The sequence below is a fragment of the Dipodomys ordii genome, unplaced genomic scaffold, assembly GCF_000151885.1.
Source record: "Dipodomys ordii isolate 6190 unplaced genomic scaffold, Dord_2.0 Scaffold1000000581, whole genome shotgun sequence".
Taxonomy (NCBI): Eukaryota; Metazoa; Chordata; class Mammalia; order Rodentia; family Heteromyidae; genus Dipodomys; species Dipodomys ordii.
In genome coordinates this window covers 24,616-30,615 of record NW_012284198.1, presented here as the reverse complement: position 1 = coordinate 30,615, position 6,000 = coordinate 24,616, and the positions used below count along the sequence as shown (strand labels likewise).

Below are 6,000 nucleotides of genomic sequence, written 5' to 3'. Positions count from 1 at the left end.
TTTGATGAAGTTGGGTGCTCTGGTATTGGTGAATAGATATTTAGAATTGTTAGAAACTTCTAGAAGAGATCCCTTTATTAGTTTGTAATGCCCTTTGTCTCTTCTAATTTTAAATTGAAATCTATTTTTCTGATATTATTATTGCTACTCCAACCTGTATATGGGAGCAATTTTCTTGAAAAGATTTATTCCAGTCTTTCACATTCAAAATGTTTGTTTTTCTTGGCAAGATGTGTCTTGCACATGGGTAGATTTTGCTCTTTTATCCTACTAGTGAATCTATGTCATTGAATTAAAGAGTTAAGTCTATTAACATTGAGAGTGAGGACTGAGAAGTGTTTGGTAATCCTGCCATGATATCCACCTTTTTAGGGACTCTGCCTTGACATTTCTCACTGTATTCCTCTGGTTTTCTGATAAACAGCCATATCTCTGCCATGACTTAGATTCCTATCTTCAATAAACTCCACAGAAAAAAGAGGAAAGTACTGTTGTGGTTCAAATGTTGGAGCAAAAGCATTGAGAAAAAGAAGCTCAAGGACACTGGCCATGCCCTCAATTCAAGTTGTGAGATGAATAATAAAAAAGACAGAAAGGAAGGAAGGAAGGAATGAACGAATGAATTAACAAATGAAGGAATGAAGGAAGGAACAAAGGAAGGAAGGGGGGAAAGAATGAAGGAAAAGGAAGGAAGGAAGGGAGGGAGGGAGGGAGGGAAATAATTCTCTAGAGAAATGTTTGTGGATGCTATAAGATTGGGCTGGCTGTTGTTCTTGGAACTTTTGCAGGCCCAAGACAGTGAAATATCTGTGAAAATTGCTCAAAGGGATAAAAAATAAGCACAGGAAATGTGTGTGTGTGTGTGTGTGTGTATGTGTGTGTGTGTGTGTGTGTTACACATTTGAAATGGAAGCTGGGCCCAGTGGGTCCTACCTATAATCCTATCAGTCTGGGTAGAATCTGTTTCTAGTAATCTAGACCATTAGAACCGGCCAAAGTGTGGTGGGTGTTACTCAGAAATCCCATCAGAATCTGCTCTCCCATTGGTAGATACACAGAGGGGAGGGTGGGACTGGGGTATAAAGATGCCAAAGGGCCAGAAAAGAGCAGAGACCTGGAGTCTGCCTTGAGTGCCTGGCCCTGCTGGGATTCAGAGAGTCCTGCACACCTGGTCCACATCTGCTCCACTTCTGGCCGTGAAGATGAGCCACAGGACCCCACCCTCGCTCCAGTATCTGGCCATGCAGAGCCTGCTAAGCAATCAGGCCCTGGCCATCTCTGCCCTGGAAGATCTACTGGTGTTGCTGTTCCCTTCGCTGTTCGTGGAGGTCTATGCCAGGGCCCACACAGAGGTGCTGAAGGCCATGGTGCAGGCCTGGCCCTTCTCCTGCCTCCCCCTGGGCGACCTGGAAGAGTCTCCACGCATGGAAACCTTGAATGCTGTCCTGGCTGGTCTCGACCTTCTACTTGCCAAGAAGGAGCGCCCCAGTCGGTGGAAACTGCAAGTCCTCGACCTGCGGAATGAGCACCCAAGGATCTGGATACAGGGCTACCCTTCAATGGCCCGAATCTCTTATCCAGATGTCCTGACTGACAAACCAACAGGGAACTGTGGTTCAATGACGACTGAAGAGCAGCCTTTGATTTTACTCATGGACCTGACCATCAAACATGGCACCCAGGATGCTCTCCAAGGCCACCTGCTCCAGTGGGCCAGAGAGAGGGGAGAACGAGTCCAGCTGTGCTCCAGGAAGCTGCGGATTCTGTCTGGCTCCATCTCTGAAATCCAGAAGGCTCTGAGTGTGGTGAGGCTGGAATCCATCCAGGAGCTAAAGGTGAATAAATTCTGGCATCGAGAAACCATGAAAAAAGTTGCCCCTTACCTAAGTCAGATGAAGAACCTTCACATCCTCCAATTCTCCAGGATGAGACTGAACGTCACTTGCAGACACAAGAATTTCTTATATTCCTACAAATATGCTGTACATCTGGCACAGCTGCATCATCTGCAGGAGCTGTATGTGCACGACGTCTTCTTCCTTTATGGACGGCTGCCCACCATCCTCAGGAACCTCACCCTTTTGAAGACCTTGTCTCTGAGTTCGTGTCCACTGAAGGAGGCTGACTTGTGGTTCCTGTCCCAGTGGCCCTGCTCCAGGCAACTCAAGCACTTGCGTCTGAGGAGTTTGCCCCTGGGCAACTTCAGTCCTGAGCCCCTGAGAGTCCTACTGGAGCACGCGGCCGGCACCCTGGAGACCCTGGCCCTGGAGGACTGTGCCATCACGGATTCCCAGCTTTTGTGCATGCTGCCCGCCCTGAGCCAGTGCTCCCAGCTCAGCTTCTTCAGTTTCTATGGAAACCACATCTCCATTTCTGTCCTGCAGAGCCTCCTGAGCCACACAGCCAGACTGGACTGTTTGAGACAAGGGATCTATCCTGCCCCTCTGGAGTGCTACCCCCATCATGAACGGTGGGTAGAGGACTTCGAACCTGAGAGATTTGCCCAGGTTCAGGCTCAGTTGGAGCAGTCATTGAGAGACATGGGGACTACTCAGAAGGTCCAGATCTGTATCGATTTCTGTCATCTTCACAAATACTGGACCTTTTACACCCTGGGGCCTGATGGCTACTGGGTGGTCACCGTGGAGAATCTTCCTGGCCTTTCTGCTCTGCCTCTGTAGTCAGGAGCCTCTCCTGGGCTCTCATCTGAGCACTCCAAAATGAAAGTTGGGGTTGGGATTGTGGCTCAGTGCTAGAGCGCTCACCTGGCTTGCACGAAGCCCTTGTTTGATTCATCAGCACCACATACACAGAAAAAGCTGGAAGTGGCAATGTTGTTCATGTGGCAGAGTATTAACCTTAAGCAAAAGAAGCTCAGAGACAGTGTCTAGGTCCTTATTTCAAGTCATAGGACTGGCAAAAATAAGAAATAAAAGACAAAAAGAAAGATATAACATAAGAGCATTCTCTAGGAGCACCGTCCCCAACATTCAGAATGGGTGGAAGACAGAGAAACTCTGTTTCTGGACTTTTCATTTCAATCATAACTATGTTGGGCTACATGGGCACACATTATCAGCAATCTGTAGTGGATTCAGCCTGGAAAGAACTGGACCATGATCTTGTTTTTCTAAATGATTGTGAGCAACTGGCTCATGTTCTAGGGCAGTCCTTGACTGTTCACAATTTACTGTATTAATGAATCAATAAAGTCATTTCCAAAAGAATACGTACAATGTTATTATTTCTCAGCACCAAAGTGTACAGGTTTCTGAGAGGAGACTGCCATGTGGTTCAGGCAGAAGGGAGTTCATTGGGGAGAGCCCATCTTGTGGCTTTCATGATCTGTTGGTGTGCAGAGAACCAACTTAGGGCAGGGACGAGGGGGTATGGCTACCAATGTAGAAGTGACCCATTAGCATGGGGTATTCCCAGTACTCCCAGGTACACCAGTCACATGGGTTTATAGTGCTGGGCAGGGACTTCTAGGTTGGTCTGCCTGATGTCCCTTGGGGATAACAAAGGGTTGTGTGTCCACATAGGCTTTCCTATGGAGAAGAGAGAAGAGAAGGGTCCATTGTTCCCTGAGCAGGCTTAACATTCCAAACTTTTGATAGTTGAAAAGGAGCACCAAATCTCTCTAGCTACTTCCTGCTAGCAGGTGGAGTTAAGCTTAGGGATAGAAAGCATTGGTGTCATGTGGTCCAGGAGGAGGCAGCAGTAACCGTTCCTGGGTGGTGAGCACATGTAAGCATCCTTGGCTGAAATCTGAAAGAAGTCTTATGAGGCAGAGACTGAACAGTAAGTCAAAACATTACTAGAGGGCACACAAACACAGAGGGACCGGCAGCCATCCAGTCACAGTGGAAAGGGCAAATGGTGGATGATCTGGCAAGTCCCTCTCTCTTGCAATCCAGGTGGCTCTGTGACTGGTGGATCAGGTCCCTGACTACTTCTGACTGATTAATATCCAGCTACTGCATAGGGGAGAGCAAAATGCACTGGTTATAATAACCACTCCGAAGCTAGGGCTGGATTGCAGTGGTTAAGGTCCCAGTGGGAGGCCTTGATCTTACTGTATCTGGACTATAGATACCTGGATTACAGATGTTTGCACTACAGAGTATATATGGGTGACCCCTTATAAGTAGATGTAGAAGGTATCAAGGTCAAGAGTGTAAGTTTCTGTCCACTTACAAGAAAGACGGGTATGGGCATTAAATAGGCATTCTTACAAGTGTTTTCTTTTGACCTCCTAGTTCTGGTGAGTTTTGAAGGGCAAGCACAGAGTGACTCCCTTTAGGATCTCGCACCATCCACCCTCATTTGTGCAGTTTTTTCCAAGTGCCTCGGGGTAGACTTTATCACCAGGACTAGCTCTGTCCCAGGGGTCTAGAAGGTCTCTTCTTGCTAGGTGGTGAGATGGCATGTCCCATGGTGGATAGGGAGTGACTGACAGATCAAGTGAGCATTGCTGCAAAGAGGCCCTTTTCATTTCCAATTGAAGCAACGAGGAGAACTTCATAAATCATTTTTTAAGCAAGGCTTACCTGGAACTTATTAACAATAAAAGTTTCGTTTGACCAAAAAATATTGGTAAGAGTTGTTTATCTTTCTGTGGGTCTGACTGTAAATGCTGCAGAGGATCAAATCTGTGACAACAAATCTCAATCGTGGTCATGATGAGAGTTTAGAAACCACAACTTATTGAACTGATTAAATTTAGCTGAATATAGCCCTGTAGATTACTAATTAAGATTGAAACCATTGTTGGCACTGCATCCACTGTACCTTACATACTCGGGGAAACAGACCTTAAACAATGGAAAATAACATTTGAGTTATAGGTGTTTATTTGGAGGACCCCAAGACTCACCCTAAGTCTCTCTAGCTAAAAAGAGAGAAAGGAGAATCCACACCCCCTAAACCCCCAAGAGACCTCCAACAGCAAAACAACTGAGTAAGAGAGAATCACAGGAACAGACGGAGAAAAGAAGGGTGGGGGAGCAAGTCAACTGTGCACACGAAGAGGCACCTCCCTGTGTACACATGGCGGAAACATGTTTCAGCACCCCAGGCCTGGACAGCGCCCCACAGCTGCTCAGCATCTCAGCACCATCAGGGATCTGCGGGAATCCTGATGTAGAAGAGTCCCACCTGGATGGCGCAGACAGGCTGAGACCAGGAGCGCAGCACCTCCCACAGCACACTGGTCAGTCCACAACCGGTCCCAGGACCCTGAGTACCCTGCGGGGGGGGCCTCCTCCATAGAGGAGAACACTGGCGGTGACCAACAGGGCTTACTGGACCCCCACTGCCCTGCCCAGGAAAGACTGCCGCACTGTAAGGGACAGAGAGGACAGAAGCCTTCTCCACCACTACCCCCACCCAAACCTGCCAAGCTGGGGAGCTGAACTACACTCACACGTGGCAAAGCGCATAGGCAGGTGTCCACCCCTCCCCTGCTAGCTGGGATGCCCAGCAGCAGAGGATGTCCATTCCCTACCCGCCCCCCCCGCACCCAGGGCACCGATGTGTGCGCCACGCCAGGCAGCAACCCTATGGCTGGAGGCCTGGGCTTTTCTCCTCACAGGATCTGCCCACCCAGGGCACCTGAACTCCAGCTCCTGCAGGGAAAGAGCATACCTGACCCCGCGGCCAGCATACCCCCACGGATGTGGTGTGTGCTGAAATACCTGTCCAGTCTGGGGTGTCATGAGTGTGAGTGCTGACTATGGGTGGAGCACACCCGTATGCATAAGAAGCAAGGGATCAAGCACCCCTGGAGAGGAGAGAAACACACCCAGTGCACCCATCACAAGCCCAACCCTTCTGAAAGTAATTACTACCTTGGAAGACCCATCAACCCGCTCATTCTTGGCTACAGACAGGGCAGAATTCCTTTCAGCCAGCCTGTGACTGGAGATCACCACTGACAACCAACCGGGAACAAACCCAGAACCAAGCAAAGGCTGCCACCTATTGACCAAAAACAGTCAG

General features: G+C 48.6%; 1 pseudogene; it reads left to right on the top strand.

Annotated features, from left to right (window-relative positions):
* The first annotated feature begins 1,202 nt into the window (after positions 1-1,202).
* Positions 1,203-2,681, top strand: LOC106002754 (annotated as a pseudogene).
* Positions 2,682-6,000: the final 3,319 nt, after the last annotated feature.